The sequence below is a fragment of the Aethalodelphis obliquidens genome, unplaced genomic scaffold (assembly GCF_003676395.1).
Source record: "Aethalodelphis obliquidens isolate GAN/ISIS:26980383/991018 unplaced genomic scaffold, ASM367639v1 scaffold34, whole genome shotgun sequence".
In the NCBI taxonomy this organism is placed as follows: domain Eukaryota; kingdom Metazoa; phylum Chordata; class Mammalia; order Artiodactyla; family Delphinidae; genus Aethalodelphis; species Aethalodelphis obliquidens.
Genome location: NW_020837978.1, coordinates 656,926 through 678,265, shown reverse-complemented (window position 1 = coordinate 678,265; position 21,340 = coordinate 656,926). Strand labels below are relative to the sequence as shown.

At 55.3% G+C, this 21,340-nt stretch overlaps 1 long non-coding RNA gene across 2 annotated transcripts in view; it reads left to right on the top strand.

Moving 5' to 3' along the window:
* Nucleotides 1–20,777, top strand: part of LOC113631647 (uncharacterized) — a 142,346-nt gene extending 121,569 nt beyond the window's left edge. The window contains exons 4-5 of one of the 2 annotated variants that reach the window (XR_003437463.1): nucleotides 10,069–13,308; nucleotides 14,039–20,777. This is a non-coding gene — a long non-coding RNA (uncharacterized LOC113631647). The remainder of the gene's footprint in view (nucleotides 1–10,068; nucleotides 13,309–14,038) is intronic. The other variant, XR_003437464.1, reaches the window with a different exon arrangement.
* Nucleotides 20,778–21,340: the final 563 nt, after the last annotated feature.

The following is a 21,340-nucleotide window of genomic DNA, read 5'->3' as shown; positions in this document are numbered from 1 at the left end:
ACTTCTGCTCAGTTCCGAGGGGGCAGGGTCCCCGTCACCCTCCACTCGTTACAGACCGATTCCCGTCTGAACCGGAACCAGAACCATCCCGACTACGAGTTCGTATTGACCCCCGCAGGAGTGTGTTTGTGGCTACAGGACAGATGATCCGGTCCTGGACCCCCTGTGCGGAGGTGGAGCCCGTCGGGGATTTCAGAGCGTGTGCAGACGACTCAGCTCCCAACAGAGAGGAGTTACGGGGATCTGCTTTGATACAGCAGAATCACAGGAGTGCAAACCGGCCTTCTTCCTAAGGCCCTGTGGCTCAGCCACATTGGTCAGTAAACTCAGCTGCAGACAAGGAAGTGTCGCCTGACCCACACTTGCAAATCCTCCCGCAGGGAAGCGGCCGCTGAGTCCTGCTGGGACTGGGTTGACCAGGGCCCCGATCACCTGGTGGCGTGGGGTTTTGTTCCACGGGTGGCCCCTGCGGACTCCAGAATTTCTCCCCAAAGCCCGTGCCCTCTAAGCACTCAGTACGTCCTGCCTGGCGACACACGTCACTGCGAGTGTATCCTTTTCGGAGCAGTGTCCTGGCTCTGCCAGCTTTTTATGACCAAGTGATCCCAGAGGCTCGCACACACTGGCCTGGTCGAGGGCCTGAGCCGGCACGTCTGCCTGTGAGGCTCAGGGCCGTTGGCATTGCTCTGCCTCCAGGCCAGTGCCCCAGACCCTGCCCTCCGCCCCTCCTTCCCGGGTCGGGGAAAGCAGAGGCGCTGTAAGTTAGCTCCGGCATTCACAGTACTCCACGGGGTAGGAACTGAAACGTGTTTCCTACAGCTCTGCGCACCTACAGTCCAAGACAACCCATTGCCTGAGATCTGAGGGCTGCAGATATAAACAGTCCGGAGGGTTAGGACGGTTGCTACGGGCAACCCCTCAGTCACGTCTCTAAGGAGATGGTCTGCAATGGATGACGAGTTTGCGAATGCTTCAAAAATAAAAAACTACACAGTATTTTAGAAACCCCGAGAAATTCAGACACTAAATATAATTGGCACTGTGCTTCACAAAGGTGACAGAAGAGAAAGCTTTTAACTTTCCTTTATTTCCTCATTATTGAAAAGGTCATGGATGAGCTGAGTACAGATGAAAGCTTCTTGGAACAAATTAATCACCTGTTGCTTGTGAAATTCTCAGGGTCTGAATCTTAATCTCATTATTTACATTTTTACGTTATCTTCTCTAAATGTTTTTTTCCTATTATATTAATGAATAACCAATGGGCTGGAATTTGTAGAGCATTTAATATGAATTACTTTATTTGATGAATAGAGTTTAATGTTAAAAGTAATCAGGGAGACTTTTTTAACTTTTACCTAAAACAGTTATGATACAATGTCATATTTATGGTAATTCCCTTCATTAATATTGTCTCCATTTTTCCTGGGAGTTACTATAACAAAATGGTTAAAGAAATCCCGGATTTCATCAAGAAAAAGACCAACAAACCAACTGAAAAATGGGCAGGGGATGTGAATATTATGGCTCATGGGAAAGAAATCATGAGAAACCACTCATCCTCACGGTAACACAAGGAACACAGACTCACCTGCAAAATGGGCAAAGATTCAAGAACATTTAACAACACGTTCTGTTGGTGAGACTGTAAGAAAATTACTTCTTTTCCTGCATTTACTCAAATTGCAGGAAAGTGTGCAAATTGGTCTGTTAATATAGAGGGGATTCATCAATACTAAGAACATCATCAAAATGCTTATCTTTTGATGGGAAAAGATGGGCATCAGGGTTATTCTCGGCAACGTCGTGCATGTGGCAAAAACTGCAACAACCGCGGTTCCGTGGAGGGACTGGTTACAGGGGCAGGCCCAGCGGGCGCATGCGCGCGCGTAACAGACGAGAGACATTTATGAACCGAGGAAGAAGGTCCGGCAGGGAGATCGCTAACCGGGGACACAGGCGTGCGCAGCACCTGCGGGCTGTGTAACAAGGGGAGGAACCTAGGAACGTATTCGCACGCTCTTGCATTGACATCTGCAGCTCAAAAAGGGTGCTGCAGAAACTAGGGGAAGTTGCGCCTGCAGGTGGGAGTTGGGGTCCAGGTGGTCAGAGACAAAGCAGAGGCTGGGGCTGGGGGTAGACTTGGTCTTTTTAGATGGTTTTGATTTTCGAGCCGGGTGAATATATTGCCTACGTAAATGAGAAATTAAAGAAATAAAGCATGAACTCCAGAGTTAGCAGACGTGTGGCCTTGGCAACGTAGGCTTCCTGTGATGCATTTCCTCACGTGTAAAATGGGGATGATGATAGTAGCACCTAATCCACAGGTTACGATGAAAAGCAGAAAGTGCTTGGAGAGCACTGGTGCGGGTGTCTGGCATGCGTCGCATATAGTATGCGTTTGCCATGATTGTCTCCTACCCAGTGGTTCACTGCGAGAGGGCAGTGGTTTGAAGGAAACGTGCATTCTAAGAAGATTAGGGTTTAGAACACCGGTTATTAGGTTTTGAAAAGGTTTTAGAAATGGATTTTACTGAGCAGAATTAATCTTGATTTTGAGAACTAAATTTTAGCTGTGACTTTACAGAGGAAGTATATGGATAACTGTTGCATTCCAGGTACAACAGCTGTGCCTCAGACACGGAGGACAACCTCCCTGATGAGGCCGTGGCTGGGATGTCCCTGCCCAAGGCGTGGCACAGCGTTTTAGGTGCTTCCTGCAAAGCGCCAAGGTGAGAGGAGAACAGCTCAGAGGGAGACGCCCCAGCCTCTGTTTATACGATCTTGAGACATCAGCCCTGCCCGGAACAGGCGGCTTCGGTGAAAGGCTTGAGGACCCGGCATGGCCAGAGGCATCTGGAGCCGTGCGGAGCACCGACCACGCCGCGATGAACGGGATGTGGTCCATACCTGGACGCAGAGGCGTGTCGGCAGGTGCCCGTCTCAGGAGCCTGAGCCATCCGGAACCGAGCCATGGGCTCGGGGCGGAGGGTCAGTGACGGCTCCGCAGGTAAGCCAGTCTCCATCTGGCTCGTGTGGAGGATTTGCCCCTGGCACGGGAAGAGCAGACTTCGTGTCAGGGGCTGTGAGTCGCTCACAGGTTCACTGTTCTCTGCGAGACTCAAGGCCTTTGCCTGTCAAATGGGATCGTAATCCGCCTCCCGGGGGGGAGGGGCGGCCAGGACACAGCCTAGCACACGGCAGGCGCTCGACAGCTGGCTTCACTCACGTTCCCATCCACGGATGCGCCTGGACAGGGGCCCTCGATAGATACGTTTATAATGACTTCACGAGGGAAGACACAACAGCAGAGAAATGGGATCATGATCCGCCTCCCGGGGGGAGGGGCGCCAGGACACAGCCTAGCACACGGCAGGCGCTCGACAGCTGACTTCACTCACGTTCCCATCCCCGGATGCGCCTGGACAGGGGCCTCGGTAGATACATTTATAATGACTTCATGCGGGAAGACACAACAGCAGAGAAAGTAGCAGGTGCAAGAGGTCCTGGGTCACGGGGTCAGGCAGACGTGCATGTCCACGTGTGTGTGCACGTGTGTGCAGCAGGTGTGGGGTGTGTATTTGTGTGTCTGGTGTGTGCGTGTGTTACACTTGCGTGTCCGTGCTCACACCGCACACGCGTGGGGAGAGAAGCAAGGGTGGGACCATTGACGAAGGGCTTTGTTGAAAGACGTGTGAAAAGCTGGTCCTGCCATCAGCTTGCTCTGGGATCTGGGGAGAAACCGTCCGTAAAATCACTTGTTGTAACGCCAAAATATTTACTTTTGGAAGAAGAGAGAAGAGAAGGCCTGACAGGAGGCACTGGGGTTGGTTCTGGTCTAAAAGGGCCATAAATCTTCAGGCTGTGGAACTAGTGCGGCCTGGGATTTAATCACTGTATGGATTTATGCTCTGCCTCTTCCTGTGAGACCCGGGGCGCTGTGGAGCAGAGGTGACCCCGCGAGACACCTGCATCTTCTGCATCTTCCTGTTGGGAAGCTGCTGCCCCGTCAGCAGCTGTGCAGGGACCGCGGGCTCCTCCCCGTTTCCACGACTTTCCCACCGCGCGGGAAGCGCTCAGATGGCTGCGCGTTTTGGAGGGGGGTTGAGTCAGTCCTTGGATACATTTTAGAGAGAAGAGCGGCCGAAGGTGAGGAGAGCTGAGTCATTCCTGGCTTTCGAGCACGAGTCTCAGGAAAGCTCTCTGGTTCCAGAAATGTGGTGGATAAGTAATGTGAAATCTGTCCAGCTGCGACTATGTCGAACTGCTAAGAACGCATTAGCAAACGTTCTCTTAAACGTGGAGCTGAGCTTGTGAGAAAGGCTGGGGTGCTTCCAGGGATCAGAGGGGGCTGGGTCGGGGACTGGCAGGGGCACCGGGATCCCGGGCAAGGGCCTGGGGCCCCAGAGTAACCAAGGGCTCTGACTGCAAACCACCTTCGTGAGACCAGGAAGGATGGACCCCAAAGAACAGGAGCAACGAAGGAGTCTGTCCTCCCCGTAGAGAGAGGCAGCACCCGGGCCTGGGTCTCCCCTGGGAATTCCCGGAAGGGGCCCCGCACCCCGGGGAGGAGGCCCAGGTAGATTCCAAAGACACAGAAGCTGGAATCGAGGCGTTAGGAGAGACAAACATCTGGGTAAAGGAGTGCTATCAGAGATTTTTTTAAGTCGCTAAGTAACAGGGAAATACTCAGTTCTGAGATGGGGTCAGGCCAGTAACGTCATGTAACGTGTATAAAGCAGAAGCCGACGGGCTTCCAAGGAGAAAGTGGGAGCCCCCCGCTCGCACCACGCCTGGTCACAGGCTCTGGGGCAGGCGCTTCACAGCAGTTCCCGGCTCACCCCAAGGGGCTCGAACGGCAGCACCGGACTGGTCGTTGTTGAAGGAATTGGTAAGTGATGCTGAAAGAAGTCAGGGCTCTAGCTTCCCTGCAGACACCTCCCCGTGCGTGGGAGCCGGCAGATCACAGCCCCCTTGATGGGCGGGCCCATCCCCAGAGGCCGAGCACCCCGTCCCGGGGCTCCTGCTGCAAGTGGGAAGTTTGTCCGGGAAATTCAAGCACCCGAGGGTGCCAGTAATCCTATGGTTCTGTGGCTTAGCCGCGTTTGGGATAATCCTTGGCGTTGCCCCACACGCAAGTCAGGGACAGTCAGGGACACTTTGGGCCTTGCGGGCCCCATGTGTCGTGGCAGAGTGTCCACATGGGGCCTGCCCACGTGCTGAGTGGGGTCGGCCCCTCCACTGTATCTGGGGACTCCGCATCCCCGAGTTGGAGAAGCCCGTTCTGGCCCAACACCCATGGGACACGGCCTGACACTGACCACGTGGCCGCAGCCCCGAGTGCAGACGGCAACCAAAGCGCAGAACTGCTGTCACACGAGCCACATTCTCCAGCAGATGCCCCACCAGCTAGGAACTGACCACGGCAAAGCCCACGCCCGCCCCCACGTGGGGACAGCCCAGTCTGTGCTTTCTTCCGGCTCTTCCCGTCGTGGCTGGTCCCGCAGGTCCGAGCGTCGCAGGACGCAGGAGGCAAAGTGGACACTCTCGTCTCGACACGTCCACCTTTAAAGGGAACAGTGCTTGAGGCGTGTGGCTAATCGTGTGATATTTAGGGCTACGCTTTTCAGGTTAAAGAGTTTCCTCTTGATTCCTATTTTCCTAAGAGTTTTAATGAAACAGTGTTGAAATTTATCCAACGTTGGGGGCTGAGATGCTGGGTGGAGGTGTGAGGAGATGTTACTTCATTCTCTATCCTTTTCAGGACAATCACATCTTTCATAATTAAAAAAACATGCTTTTCACAGAAAGCAGCAGCTCAGACGCCCTTAGCAACAGCAGTGGGTGTGGGACACCAGCCCCACACAATGCTTTCAGACGATTTATGTCGAGTCTGAAATTGATTCAGAAAAAAGGAAACATGAGCCCATATTTCGCTGGACCATATTTGATGATAATACGGGTCATATATTCATATAACGTAAAAAGTGCTCCTACATGACTGGACATGTGTCCCCTAACTATTAGTTTGGGGCCAATGCCATGATCAGTAGGTTTCTACTTTGCTGTTTCACTACCTTGAGAGTTGATGAGGCCTTCTGTGAAATGATGTTCACAGCACGTGTATGCTGCCCTGTATGATACGGATAATAACTCTTGTATTTAAATGAAATAAAAACATTAACATTATTTCTAACACGTCAGCTCTGCTCGCAGAACAGGGGTAGAGCCTTTAGACTGTGAAGTCACATCGTCTGGGTTGAAATGCCAGCTTACTGGCCCCGTGCTTACCGGCCCCGCGCTCACCGGCCCCGCGCTCACCGGCCCCGTGCTCACCGGCCCCGTGCTCACCGGCTTCGCGCTCACCGGCCCCGCGCTCACCGGCCCCGTGCTTACCGGCCTCGTGCCTCGGACACTTGCTTCGTGTCTCCGGGCATCTATTTTTTCAGGCTTAAAACGGGACTAACAATGGCGCCCACCTCCTAACACTGTTGCGGGGATCACGGCCAACGAATGTGCCGAGTGCCTGCAGGCACCTGACAGTGAACAAAGGGTATCCCTGGACTTCAAGGGCGCCGTCAAGTTCTTTGTTTACATGATCTCCACTAAGCCTTCAGTGTTACGAGATGACCCCACTATTATAACTAGTTTACAGATGAGGTAATTGAGGCTTGGAGACATGAAAATTGTTTTAAAGGTTGTGGTTGTTTAATCTTTGCCTTATTAAAGCTGTCTCTCGTGTGTGCCATCTGCTCGACGTTACATTCCTGATTAGAAACACGGCCCTCGATTTCATCATTGTTCCCATGAGAAAATATTATCCACCTTGCAATGATTTACTGTGGTAGTGTTTTGGGACACAGACGAAAGCAAAACACGAATGGAAATGAAATGAAAAATGCACTAGATAGAATAAAATAAACCAAAATAAAACAGAGTGGAAGGAATTGCAAAGCCACACGTGACAGCAGGAAGAACGATGAGCTGTGGGTGGCGGCCCCTGGTTCTGCTCCTGGCCTCTGTCGCCACCTGCACGACAACAGGCCCTGGGGTAGGACCCGGAGACCCAGCCCCTGTGGCTTCCTTTCTCTGACCTGCCACCTTGGTGGATCGAAGCCAGCGATCTCCAGGTTCGCCTCCTGGTCTGATGTTCTCTTTATCAGAACCTGTGCGTGTTCACAGTTTCAGAGACAGTCAGGTGTTAACTGAACAAGCGTCAATGCTCGAAAAGTCTACAGGCTGACGTGGGGGATTTACGGCTCAGAGGCACCTACAACTTTCTAAGGCTTTTGCTCTGTCTTGTCTCCATGTGTTTGTTTTACATGATGTGGACGTTGGGGGAAAGATTTACCCTTTTTGGAAGGATAAGAACATGTTACTTTTGTTACAATAGCGAATACTCCCCTCCACGAAGCCCCGCCCTCACACTACACGATTTGGAAAACATCTGTAGCAGACGGCAAGGCAAATCCAGATGAAACTCATTATTCAATCCGATTAATCTCTTTCCTTGGCCGATGACACGGACTGTCCAGAGTCCCAATCTGTTGTAACTTTAATCAGTTTGGACCCCCTTGGTTTTAAAGTATCTGTGTCAGAAACAGTCACATTTAGGAAAAGATTTGAAATCTCTCCAAGTCCAAACGTGAAATGTTTTAACCGAGGTCCATCGGGAAGTAACATCTGGCAGGAGTCAGGGCAGCAGAGAAGGTGTTCAGAGACCTCGGTTCTGCGAGCAGAGCATCTTCCCCGGGGCCCGGGCAGCCGAAGCCGCCAAGTCTGTCTCGTGCACCCCAACTGTAGACAGAGGCTCAGGGCTGCCTGCACCCCCGGGGGGCGAGGCGGTCCGCGTGGGTGTGCTTGGCGGTGCTGAGTGCTGGCGGCTCACAGAGCCTCACCCTCCCAATCCCCGGAGCTCAGGCTTCTCAGCGCCGGCTGAGGAGCTGGGAATCTCTCCCTCACAGTCTGCAAATGGCAGAGCTGTTATCGGGCAAACTCTTTCTCCAAACCGGTTCACACTGGTATCTGCTATTTAAAAAAATAGTTAAACACTTGAGCAATCGCCGTGTCTGAGGGTTCAGCCGGTAATCTCTCACGATAGTAGAGGCAAATATTGTTCCTTTTCCCCTTTTGCTCCGTTCCCTCTGCCCTGGTCCCCTAGAGTTTCACAGTCTGGAAAGTCTGAAGCAGAAACGCAAGGCAATGACCTTTCACAGCTCAGGGGCCACGCTGGGCGGCTTCCTGGGAGATGCTGTAGCTGAGGGTCCCGGGGTGGGAAGCAGAGGCCTGGGCGGCTGGCCGGGGGCCGCTTGTTGCCACAGACGCGCTCTGACCTACTGCCCAGACCCTGCGTCTTCCTGCCTCCAAGGCTTGTTCAGACTCAGTGACGATGCCCCCCACCCCCCGCGTCGTGTGCCTTAGCGGGAACAGTGTTTTACCCAGACCTCCCTCGAGGGCCACCTCGCTGCCTTCAAAACTTTTCTCAAGTGTTTCTCTTTCCAGGGAACTGTAGCTTCCTACAACCTCTGTCCCCAGCTGCCTCCTCAGTGGAGGCTGCAGGTGCCGCTCCCCAGTGACACAGGAGTGACAGACCTCGGGCAAGTCCCCGTGTGTATCTGCCACACACCCCGCCCTCCGCTGTCAGCAGGTTTCGTTCCATCCCCGAATGTGTTAATTAAGGGGTCCTCTCAATTGCACTGATGTCTTGTTGGAACATTTTTAAATTTGGCTAAAATATCTCCTGATCCCTTGAAGAAACATCCTCCTAAGAGCGGAAAGTGAAAGGCTTTCCTCTCCCTGTTTTCTAGTTGCTCCATTACTCATCTCTGCTTCAGATCTGCGTACAGCGCGATGTTCTGCTCGGCTCCCGCCCTGTGGAAGGGGGCCTGTAACTGCCTTTGCAGAGTTACCAGGACCATTAGTACGACTGCGAGCTCCTGGGCGGGGGGAAGGGGTGACCTTTGTGACGTTTTGGTTTCACGTCCCGCGCAGAGCAGAGAAGGGGGCTGTGGAGAGGTCGTGGCGAGGTGGTCCCAGCGTCCCCCCTCCCCTGGCCTCGGCCACTGTGGCATAGTTGAGCGGACGCTGCACCCGCCCCAGAAAAGCACGAGATCCCGAGGGGGGCCTGGGAATAAACTCACGGCTTATCTGAGAAAGCCCTCAGTGTTGACCAAGGGAAGGGCTCTGATAATAGTTTCTTAACTCCAAACCCGCCACTCCCGTAAACGTCCAGCCTGAAGCAGGCTTGGTCACAAAGAAGAAATTTCCAGAACACTTGCAGGCGTCCTGATGCTTTGACTCGGCGTGGGTCGAGAACAGGGCCCGCGACCTTTCCTCTGAGAAGGATCTGAGAGCAAATGTCTTTTCTCTGTTGAGGCTGCTCATCCCTTTGCTGTAGCCAAGGGGCCACAGACAAGACAAGACACACCGCGTGGGTGTTCTGTGAAGACGTCACGGAAGCAGTGACTGTGGGGCCGCATCTGGCCCGGGGCCGTGGCTGGCCGGCTCCCGGCCCAGGAGAGCCAGAGTACTCGGGGCTCTGCCTCTTCCCGGGGACTTTGCCCCCCAGCCAGCCTCCTGGATGGGACAGGCCGGGGAGGCCCGCTCTCTGCCCTTTTCCCAGCCCCTGCCCACGCTCCTCCGCACTGAATCCACTGCTCCTCTTTCCCCGGGGTCCTCAGAGCACGGGTGGGCTGGCCAGGCCGGGCCGGGCTCCACACCCACAGAAGGGCCCTGTCTTTCGGGTGACCCGAGCGGCTGAACTAGTCACTGAAATGACCCTATTCTCCTCCAAGCCTAGATTTCACGGGATGCACTTCTGAAACGTGAGGCATGCCCTCCACAACCCAGATCCCAGGTCTCCCGGGTACCGACGAGCATATTCTAACCTTACACAAATGTGGTAATGCAGTGATCTGAATTAGGGATGCCCGGGAAAGAGAAATAGTTACTCACTGATTCTAAACCTCAGCTCACGTTGGTTATCTGCGTGCGTGTTTTTAGTTGGTAAGCGATGTGTTTGGAAGTTGACATCGTTTTCACGCCACCTTTGCTCTATCGCATGTTCAGGACACCAGGAGGCAAAGGGACATGAACTCTGACTCTGCACGTGTCCTCCCGACAGGGGAGCAGAAGGAAGCCCCGTCCGCCACGTAGCAGCCTTGGGAGAACTACTGAAGAGAGACGCTTGGAACAAGCAACGTCCAAGTTCCTCCTCTGCGGGTGCGTCCGGTGTGAGGGGTACAATCCCTCCGGGCGTGTGCGAACTGCAGACACTGGGCGGGGGTGGGCGTCCTCCGGGACCAGCAGGAAGCCATCGGGCTCCTCTCCCCTCCCTCCTGCGCCGGCCTGTTCCCTCCCGTCTGACCTGGACGTGCCCACAGTGTCCATGTTCCTTGCAAACCAGCCTCCTCTGCTTACCTGTCAGTGCGGAGGTTCCCAGAGGCCACCCCTGGAAAAGAGGCTCATCCCAGCATCCCCGCATCTCAGGAAGGCCCTACGGAGTCGCCACTAACCGGCCCCTGGATGGAGCTACGGTGTCTGTGGCCACACGTCACGTTCGGGGGGGAGAAGGGAATTGGCCGGTCCTGAGCCGGCATCCACCACCATCCAGCTGGTGTGGGAACGGTGGGGACCATCCTGAGATCAGTGCGGCCGTTTCCAGAGGAGGTCTGGGCACCCCAAACCGTGCCTCTCCGGAGCATCCTCTCGCCTATACACCCGGTTCCTGAAACAACAAGGTATCCAGGTAACCAGTGACCTCGGTCACGTCAGAGCCCGTACAACGTACTGGGTCCCTGGTTCCGTTCAAGGGGAGGGATCCTCGGACCCCGTGTGCTGGGTGTTGTCCCAGCAGAGGGTGGGGCGCTCTGGGCCCCTCCAGGTCCAGCTCAACCCAGCGCCCGCGCGCTGTCACTGAGTCACAAAGGTGCAGGGTGGGGCTTTGACTGGCTGAAGATAACTGGCCTGCTCCTATCACGTAAGTTTAAACATTGCCATAATCACCTTCTCCACCAGAAAGCTCGGCAGGAAGAAACACTTCAGCCCTCAAGGCTCCACCCTGCCCTGGGTGACCCTCTGTCCTGTGTGCCGGGGACCATCCCAGTCTTCGCACTAAGAGCCCCACGTCAGCGGCAAGCCGGACGGCTGGTCACCCTGCCTACATCCAGCCACACACGGTGTAGCTGGGAGTGGCTGTTCCGCTTCTCCTCCAGGTGTGGGAACCAGCGCCAAGTGTGGTCCTGGAAGCAACCTCAGGGCCGCAGGTTCCCGAGGGGGGCTGGCTGTCCCCCTGCCTCTTTCCCCAGCAGGGGCAGCTCCTTCTCTGCTTCCCAGAGGCCGGCCCTGCAAGGACTTAGATTCTGGGCACCAGGCCTGAGTTCTGCCCCCCTGGCCGGGCACTGGTGCTCGCAGGACCCCCCTCCTGGGGTTAGAGCTGGGGTGCTGCCCCAAACAGCCAGCCGACCCCCAGAGGCGCCTGCGGGTCTGGAGGGGATGCTGGGGTCACAGCCTCCACCACTGACGTCACCATATGGGGGACACCCCGGGACCTGGTTTTATAAGAAAATGTACTCACTTCCCCCTCCAGGGAAAGCGTGTATCCCGAGACACAAGACTTGTCTTTCTTTGAATAAATGGGTGTGTTCTCAGGGCCAAGGGCAGTGCGCAGCACTTAGGAGGCTCCTAACGAGTGAGCGCAGATGGGTCAGAGGGCCCTAGTCCATCCAGGCCCGTCCCAGCCCCCTGGTGACTGGAGGGCAAGCCCGCGTCTGCAGGGCTCTTGGGGTCGAGACTCTCTGCCTCTGGCGCAGGGTGACTCCAGAGTGTCCTGCCAGGGGACGGCAGTGCCTCCTCTTGGACAGCCTAGGGGGGAGGTGCCTGAAAGCACCGCTCTGCGGGTCCGCTCCGACCGGGGCGGTTAGACGCGGCTTCCGGGTGACACCCCGCTCTTCCGCTCCGTGCCCTCCGCTGCCTGAAGCTGGGGGCTCCGATGGTGACACCTGCTGCCAGACACAGCTACTCCCCCTTCTCAGCACACAGGTTACTGAGCACCTGCTGTGTGCAGGCCGTCTGAGCCCTGAGATGTCTCCTGGACCCCGCGAGCCCATCGACAGCCTTCTGGTCAAGGCCCAGCTCACGTCGCTTCCCGGCTGGGAAAGAGCCCGGCCCCTCCAAACCCCGAGGTGCCTGTCCACGCTGCTCGCGGATGTGCCCAAGAGCCCACATGCCGGACCCGGCGGGCGGCCTCTGGTGGCTCTGACGGGGCACACGACGGAGTACACGGCCCCAGACCTCTGGTGGCTCTGACGGAGCCCACGACGGAGCACACGGCCCCAGACCTCTGGTGGCTCTGACGGAGCACACGACGGAGCACATGGCCCCAGAGTGCGTCTGTTTGCCTGGGCTTCCCTTGCCCTTTTTAGAGGAAGAAACAGAAATGTTATGGTGAACAGGCTTCCTGAGCCCGGGGCGGTGTGGGGGCGGGTGCCCAGGAAGGGGGAAAGTCCTGGGGGCTGGGCCGCTGTTCCCGCGGAGCCTGAGGCCTGGTGCCCATCAGGCGGACCAGGCGGCAGCTGCGTTCCAGCTCCGGGTCTGGCTCTTGCCCCTAATCCTGGTGCTCTCTGGAGTCCGGCTGCTGCCCACTGCCCCTGGACTGTCTGGGGGGCTTGATTTCTTGGGGTGTCACCAGCTGCACAAGGAGGCAGCTTTGGGGCCAGGGGTGCCGGGGTGTGGACTCCCAGTGCAAAGATGGCACAGTCCTGGGGGGCCATCCTGAGCACACTGCACGGCTGCCAGCATCTGAAGGATAAGCCCAGAGCGAGGGCGGGGGCCTGGGGACCAGTTTCATCGGGCTGTGTGGGCCCCGGGAGGTGAGGCGGGAACCCCAGAAAGGAGAGCCTGCAGGCGGGAGGCCTGGCCTCGACGCGCCCTTTGGACGGCAGAGCAGACGCTCCGGGACCCTGCAGACCATGCCCCACCCTGGCTCCCAAACTTCTGAGCGGGTCCCTGGGAGGCCCAGCTGTGAGGGGGGTGTCCCGGGGCTGAGGTGCCCGTCCCTGTCACTGTCCACACTGGCTCCTCCATGTGACAGGTGACAGAGGGGCTTGAGCCAACAGATCCGAGCGATTTATCTTTTGAAAAATGGAAAAGAGGGAAAACGCAAGTCACCGCCACTGGGCACAGGGACACTGGCGCTCGTTACGTTTGTCTCTGGTTTATCATCACAGGCCGGGCCGCCGAGGATCCACCAGGTCAGCGTCCAGGTCCTGCGTGACTGGGGAGAGTCCTGCTCTCACCTTTCCGGGACAGGTCAGTGTCACCGCCCAAGAACGTCGGCCACCGAAGGGAAGGAGGCCGCGTCTAGAGGCTCCTATGGGGACGCGGCATTTAAAATTCCCTGCAAAGTGCCGCATAAACACCCAGAAACTAGCTTTCAGTTCAGCGCTGGATGTTGGGAAATGCAGTGCAAGCACCTTCGTTCACCTTTGAGACACTCTGTGCCCAGGTGGGAGGTGGGCTGCGGTCTGACTGAGCACGTGGACACACGCGTGCCCCCAGAGGGAGGGACCGTGGCTGCCAGGCCCTCGGGCGGGGTGGGCGGTCTGCTTGCTCCCTCCCATCCTCACGTCTGATGCGTCCAGCGCGTGTGCCTCCATGTAAATCCTGTGCCACGTGGTGATGTGGCTGTGACCACAGACACGCCACGAAGCCCATCCGTGCAAGAACACGGAACGGCCTCGCTGTGAGTAGACTTCTGCACTGGAGAAAGAAACCCTCCCAGGAGGAGGGGTGCTCTGGGCTGGGGAGGCTGGTGGGACGCCTCCTCAGGACCAGGTGGAGCCCTTTCCAGAGCGTTCCACACACAGACCACTACGGCTAAGTAGACAGGAGAATGCAGGAAGGCATGTCCTGTCCCAAAGGGCCGACTTCGGGGTTCCTGGGTTTCGCTGTCAGCTCAAGTTAGTTGTGTTTCCAAGGAAGTTATGACGGAGACATCTTCCTCTGTGAGTCTCTCTGTCTGTCTTTGTTTCACCTTCAGGACGTTTTCCTTCTGCTCGTCCAGCTTCACCAGCTACTGACCCTGACGGACAGAGGATAGAGGGAGAGTCAGCCACACACGCACACACACACACCCCAAAACTGGATGCACACGCAGTGGGTAGTGAGGGATTCTCCCCAAAGTTGCTGCATCTTCCACAGCCCCACGCTTGTCTGTCCTTCCAGCTGTAGATGACACGTCTGTCTCCTCTGCCCTCCAGCCGGACGAGCAGGGGCTTTAGGCCAACGTTGCTCTGGACCAGCCTTGAACCTCCTGCTAGAGGAGGCCAGCCTGCCCGCCCTCTGTGGCCGAGTGAGTGTCTCCTACGTGGATGGGACCCTGGAATCGGACTCCTGGCCCAGCATCTTACAGCCTGCCGCTAAGCGATGGGGAAATCATTTATTTAAGCTACGAAGTGAGGTGCCAGTGTGAGGGTCCAGCTGCTGTCTGTGTAGCGTCTTTACTTCCCTGGCACTTGGGAACCTCGCAGGGCTCTCACGCTCTGCCTGAGCCACAGGGCTCCTGCCCTGTCCCCGCAGTACAGCACTGCGCACATCACCGTCCTGACCGAATCCACCTCCGGGAACAGTGGCCGGGAGGTGCCCTGCTGTGTCCATGTCCGTGACCGGCGCTTGGCCTTGGCCAGGACCAGACTCAGGACTCAGGGCGGGCTCTCCCTGGTCACCTGGGAGGAACTTACCCTGTTAGCTTATGGCTTTAAGGGCTTTCGTTGTGCTTTTTACCGCTGAATGCATTTTTAAGATAACAGGCTAGCCTGCATTTAGAGAGCTTTCTGAGGGTGGCTGTGTAAATTAAGAGGGATAAATCATTGCAAGTTATCATTTAACGGCTCTGGAAGGAGCCTGGCCTCTGCTGGGATGGCAGGCCCAGGCCTGTCCCCTTGGAACTAACTGCCTGCCTGGGAAGCATCAGATCAGGAGGCGTGAAGAGGTGCTTTGGAACATGTATTCTCTTCAGACTCCCCTTTGCCCTGTAGTTTGTTCCACTCCACGTGAAACGCTGGGGGACGCCCAGGGCCGGGAAGCAGAGGCCACGTCTGCAGGCTGAGAATATGCTGCCGTCCCCTGGCTCCCTGTCCATCCAGGTGATGGTGGCGGCGAGAGCAGCTCCTCTGAACCTGGAATTTGCTATTTCCTTGAGAAAGTTGATGGGGTAGCTCCCTGCACCCTCGCTGTGTGAATGGGGCTGGTGGCCCCCTGGCCACCACGTCGGGTGGTCCTGACCCGGTGGTGTCATTGTTTGCTCCTGTCTCTTTGGTGTCAATCTTATCTCCCCAGTTTCCTTGAGGATAAGAGTCATGAGGAACTCTTGTGGATTATTTAGCAAGTCCTCTGAAGGTGATCCGTGGTGAATCCATGGGTGACCAGACATCGATAAAACCCGTATCTTTGTGTTTCTGGTCAAGATTTTGTCCACTCAGTGCAGATGTGGAATCACCCCTGGACGGGAAGCCACCAGGGGGCTGGAATTCCTGCACGCTCTGGTCACTCCTCAATTAAGGACGGACTCAGAGTCAGACTCTAGGGGGTGCCCGACCTCGTGGGGCCCTCGGGCGAGCATGTCACCAACTGGTGACCCTGCTCCCATCCTAACTAGGGCGTAACCATGGGAAGTGCCTCCCCAGGGCCCGGCCCAAAGTGGGTGCACTGCATGCTGGGAGCTGGAGCACTGCATGCTGGGAGTTGTAGGGCTGTCATCCTGCCACCCCATCTTCTCCTTCTTTTTCATTCTGAAGCCTGCTTACACAACCCCACCCAGCAATTTCCTCTCCGTTTACCTGCCTTTATCTCTAGCAACTTGTTCCCATCCGTCGAGCCAAGGAGCAGCCTCCTCTCACAGGGCTCTGCCCGCAGCCTCCCTGGTCCCTCTTCTGCAGGGACACCACAAATGGGCGTGGCTCCCCTTTGATCCTCTCCTTGGTTTGAACCTGTTTTCAGATTGAGTCTCCCAGCAGACGTGTGTGCTTCATCACTTCCTTTGCCCCCCCTGTGGCCTCCCACCCATCCTCCGTCTGACTCTCTGCCCAGGGACACTCCAGGGCAGCGGCTGCCACCTGTAAGCCAACATCAGCTCACAGTGTGCGGCTGAAAAGACAAGTCAGATGAGGCCAGAGAACGTCCGGGACTCGGGCAGCTGGCTCTCCCGGAAGCCAGAGGCCAGGCCGCTCGGGGTCTGTACTGAGGGCGGGACGGAGGGAGGTAGTGGAGGTGGCACTGGCAGGTGTGACCGGCTCTCCAGTCGCCACCACCCCGCATGGGCCTCCCTGCCCAGGACCTGGAAGCATCAGCTCTGTGACAGAGCGAGGAGAGCTGAGCATGAAGGTGGAGAAGCTCAGGCTGGGTTCGGAGCGCGAGCGCTGCCCGGCTGTGCACTGGCCCCCAGCCTGGACCCTCTTCCTTTACAGGGTGACTGAGAGCAAGTGACCGAGCGCGGACAAAAGTGCCTGGTGATGTGGGCCGCCCTCATGGGTCCCCGCGTGGTCGCACCAGCGTCTGTCCTTACGCCCCCTTCTCTGACCCCTGCGTGTCACAACTCTGATCACGGGTCTTGGAGGCCGAGCGCTCTTGCTGTGCGGGTGGCCCGCTGGGAGGAGAGTGAGGCCCGCGAGGGACCGGCTCTCCTGCCGCAGGGCTCGCGGGTGGCTCCTGCACGTCGGCCCTTGCCGCCAGCTCCCACTGCAAAGGGGCTCCCACACCCACATGCCGCCGCAGCTGGCACGGCCCCAGCATCAACAGAGGGTGCGTTTGCCTTGTTAATCACCGATACGAAAACACACGGCCTCTGTCTCTGTTGTTCTGTGCCTCGTTCACACCCTGTATAATTTTATACTGTTCCTACAGCCCTGACATGCCCTAAGCTACAACTGACATTGATTCGCTGACTTGTAAAGTGTGTTATCTGCTCTCCATGTCTGCACGGAGTTCCCGGAGAGCTGCCCGGGCGGTGACTCAGGATGGGAGAGCGGTGCAGGGGAAGGTCAGACGCGGGTGAGGGCCAGTGACTTAGGGGCTCCTGCCGGACCACGTGTGGGTCCAGCCCTCTTGTGGATTTCTGTGGGAGCCACTCATGGCAATTTCTAGCTAAATCCCTGCCTTTGTTTCCTACGTCAGATAAATTCCATTAGAATTAGGTGATTCTATGTCTCCTTTATAAGACAAGCCCTTCACACGGGAGTCATGACAGCACGCTTGACAAAAACACACGTGGTCTGGAGACAGTCCCTGCAGAGCTGGAACTCCTGCAAACGGGAACATTTGTTGGTGAAAAGGCAGCTACGTCACCACGAGCACACAAGGTCCTTGAGAAAAGGTCCAGCGTGAAGGGTCTCTGAGCCTGCGTGTATCAGTGTAGGAGTCAAATGTCGGCTGAAGAAAATAAAACCATGTGACGTATGTGCAAAAAAGTTTTTAAAGTTCCTAAGTTTAAAAATGCAGCACAATTTGCTAAATTTCTAATTGAAACTAATGTTTGTAACTTCTCTTTGAGTTAAGGTTTTGGTGATAACTCACTTCCTCAATTGCAAGTCGTGTTTCACCCGCCCAGTTAACACGTCTGAGAGGTGGCATTTCCCAGCCACCGTGCAGGTGTCCTGGGCCCGGAAAATGGGAGCAAATGTGCCCTGGGTCCTTTCCAGGCTGAGGCAGCTCAGGCTCGTGGGCCAGCCCTTCATGTCCTCTCCCGTGACCTCGGGGGTCGTGCCCTCCAGGTAGCATCACCGTCAGAGGAAGGAACTGTGATGTGGAAAAGGAATAAACTGCTATCATGTTGGTAAGACTTGGGGGCTTATTTGCTACTGCAGCATAGCTGAGTCAGTCCTATCTAATACACACATTTAAGGTAAAGAGAATTTTTCTACATGCTTTTGAGGACCACAGATTGGAGAGGAAAGTATTCTGTTAACATCAGAATAGTGTTCAAATTAAAACTTCTGCCCTTCCTTTTGCTTCCATTTTCTATTTTATGTGAAAATATGCACTGGAGGGGACCGAGGAGGCAGCCAGTGTGGTGGGGTCAGGACACTTGTTCCTCAGCCCACGGGGTCATTGGTTTTACATCCAGATCTGGAGGGTGAGAGGGGTAGGGTGGGGATCTGGGTGGGGCGTTTGTCTGTAAGCCATCCCCACCCCCTACTGACAACTCTTCTCTAGAACAATCACTGCTTTCAAGAGTTTCCCATCTACCACTGAAACTAAAATAAACAGAATTTATATCTCAGGAATTCTATGACAATGATTATAAAATGTTTCATATTATAATATTAGCTTTTATAATGATTATAAAGTGTTTCAGATTTAATATTAGCTTTCTCAGTGGAAAAATATGTATTTTAAAGGTAAAAGCATCTAATTACAGATAAAGATATAGGTATAGAAATATAAAAGAACTGATAAAAGAACTGATGAAGTGGGGCTGGTGGAGTCACAGGGGAAGAGTTAGCAGGGGTCCTTCTCAGCCACCCCCAGACCCACCGCCTTCCTGGGGCCGACATGGAACCTCTTTCTCTTTAGCCCTTTCTGAGTCTGGGTCTCTGGAGAAAAAGAAAAGAAAAAAGCGTGTCTCCACTGAGTAGTGAAATGGGAAAACTGAACAGGAGACGAAGAGAGAGAAACCAGTGTCAACTCCTCCCACCAAAGCATCGGGAGGAAAACACCTTTCCTTCTATTACGATGGGTCGGGCCTGGCCTGGCCTTTCCTTCTTTGAACACGTATAGCAACAAAGGCAGTTCTCTGCTGCATCGGGGAGATTTTGTTTTGCTTTCTGTGTATGGTTCTCAAAAGCAAGGTTTTGGTTTTTTTTTTAAATTATGGTCAGATACACATTTTAACCATTTTTAAGTGACAGTTCAGTGGTGTTAAGTGCATTCGTAACGTGGTGCAGCCACCCCACCATCCGTCTCCAAAGCGTTTTCATCTTGCAAAGCTGAAACTCTAACCCCATTAAACACAAAGTCCCCACCCTCACCAGCCCCTGGAAACCACAGTCCTACTTTCTGCCTCTGTGACTCTGACTCCTTCATGGACCTCATATTAGTGGAGTCCTGCTTTTCTGGACGATTTGTCCTCTCTGACTGGATTCGTTCATGAGCATCATGTCCTCAGGGTTCACCCTTGTTGCAGCCTCTGCCAGGATTTCCTTCCTTTTTCAGGCTGAGTGATATTCTATTGTGTGGGTGGACCACCTTTTGTTCATCCGTCATCTGTTGTTGGACACTGGGGTAGTCTCCACTTTTAGCTGCTGTGAACCCACGTCCACAAATATCTCCTCAAGACCCTGCTTTCAGTTCTTCGGGGTCTTTGCCCAGGAGTGGGGTCACCGTATCATGCAGTGTGTCTACGTTTTTGAGAAACCGCCAGACAGTTTCCACAGCAGCTGCACCGTCTCACTTCCCACCGTCCGTGCACCAGGTTCCAAAGGGTTTTAGCTTTATCTGCTTCTTGTCCCCTGGGTCAGCAGCTCAGGGGGGCAAACACTCTGCCCTCACGTTATTCAAACCAAGAGGCTGTGTGTACTGCCGTCAGGCTGCGCTCTGTCCGCGCCCAGCACCCTCGGCGGCCCCACGGTTAGGCATCCTGCTCGGACGTGCTCACCACACAGCATCTTCCTCTGCAGACAGGAGCCTCAGAGTGTGAGCTGGACGGAGACCATGAGGAAGGAGGACAGTACAGAGGCCCCGGCCTCAGACCTCGGCGCTGCCTGTGAGGGACCTGCAGGCGAGGGGAGCTCACGGTGACTCACAAGCTGCTGGGGCACCAACGACTGTGGGCCCCTTCGGGACCGCACGTGCCTCAGACAAGCAGGAAAGGAAAGAAAGCACACCCAGAAAATCTCCATCTTGTTTATTAAAAAACAAAAGCACAACCTTCCAGGAGACTTAATACTCTAGCAATGGGAATTAGCGTTTTCTGATGGCAAATGAGAGTCCCACCCTGAACCCAGCACTTGGGGACGTCCGAGGCGCACCGGACACCCCCTCGTGGCACCTCGGGAGGAGTGGGCAGCCGCGTACCCTGCAGGCTCGAGCCCACGGCCTCAGGCACAGAGCCCCCTCCCGCTCTGCCTTCCCACCTGCTGGCCTGTCCCTGAAGCCCACCTCCTCCCGGGGGATGTGGGGATGGAGGCTGGGCCGGGATGGGCACAGCCTATGTTTTAATTCTTCAAATCGCTGCTCCACTTGTGGGCTTACGTGCCAACGTTGCCCAAAGCAGTCGAGTCCCTGCTGGCCGGATATTTTGAGTATCTCCTCACATGGCAGGAGTGTCGGTGGCCGTCAGGTCCAACAAGGCCAGTGCCGGCCTGCGAAAGCGGCCGTTAGCCGGAAGGCCCAGGAGCAGGCTTTCAGCAGAGGTTGGTCACACAGTGTGATTGTCTGGGGCTTTCAAGTATTCAGATTTCCAGGCCACACTCAAGACCAATTTAAAAAAAAAAACAAAGATCTCTGAGCTCAGAACCCAGGCATCCATATTTTTGAAAACTCCCGGGTGAGTGAATGCACGTGGCAGTCCAAGGGTCGTCGCTCTGAGACTGCAATCACGTACCACCTGGTGATGCCTTCCAAGGTGTGCTGTGATTTTCACTTAAGGAGAAGTAGTAAATGACTTTTCCTTAAAAAATGTACATCTTTGCAATGACAGAACTGGATGAATACAGACAAGATGTTAGCAAGAGTGATCTTTACATAGCAGTGTGGGCTGGTGGTTGATTTTCTTCTGTTTTGGTTTGCTTCTTTATATATTCAAAAGCCCCTCAGCAGTGAACCTCTAGTCATTGGGAATAAAAATAATACTTATGAATAACTAATTTCAGATTTGCTCATGAAGGAGAGACCATGTCATTTGAAGCCAGGAGCGTCGTCCTAGGATCTGGAGGGACCAGTGTGACATGGGTCCCCTGCGGTCGGGTGTGGATGCCCCCTAACCCCCGTATGGACCCGTGTGGGAGAACGGTGGGCTCACCACCCTAAACACCAGTGAGGACCCCCAGCGCGGCGGGGCCCCTGCTTCCAAATTTGGCCGTGACCTCCCGGGTGACCCACGGGAGGTCGTGGCCCCAAGCTCCTTGCCAGTCCCTCCCCAGGGAGCGTTTGCTGGGATGACATTCAAAAGCGTTTCCTAAGGAAGGGTCGGTTATGAGACTGAAGACACTTGACACCTGCTGAGACATCACAGATCCATGTCCTGAGGCCCCAGGAGACCCTGCTGCTTTACCCTTGACTTTCAAGGCTATCGAGGTGGACTCCACGTCAGCCTCGTCCTCCACAACGACCCTCTGCAGCCAACACG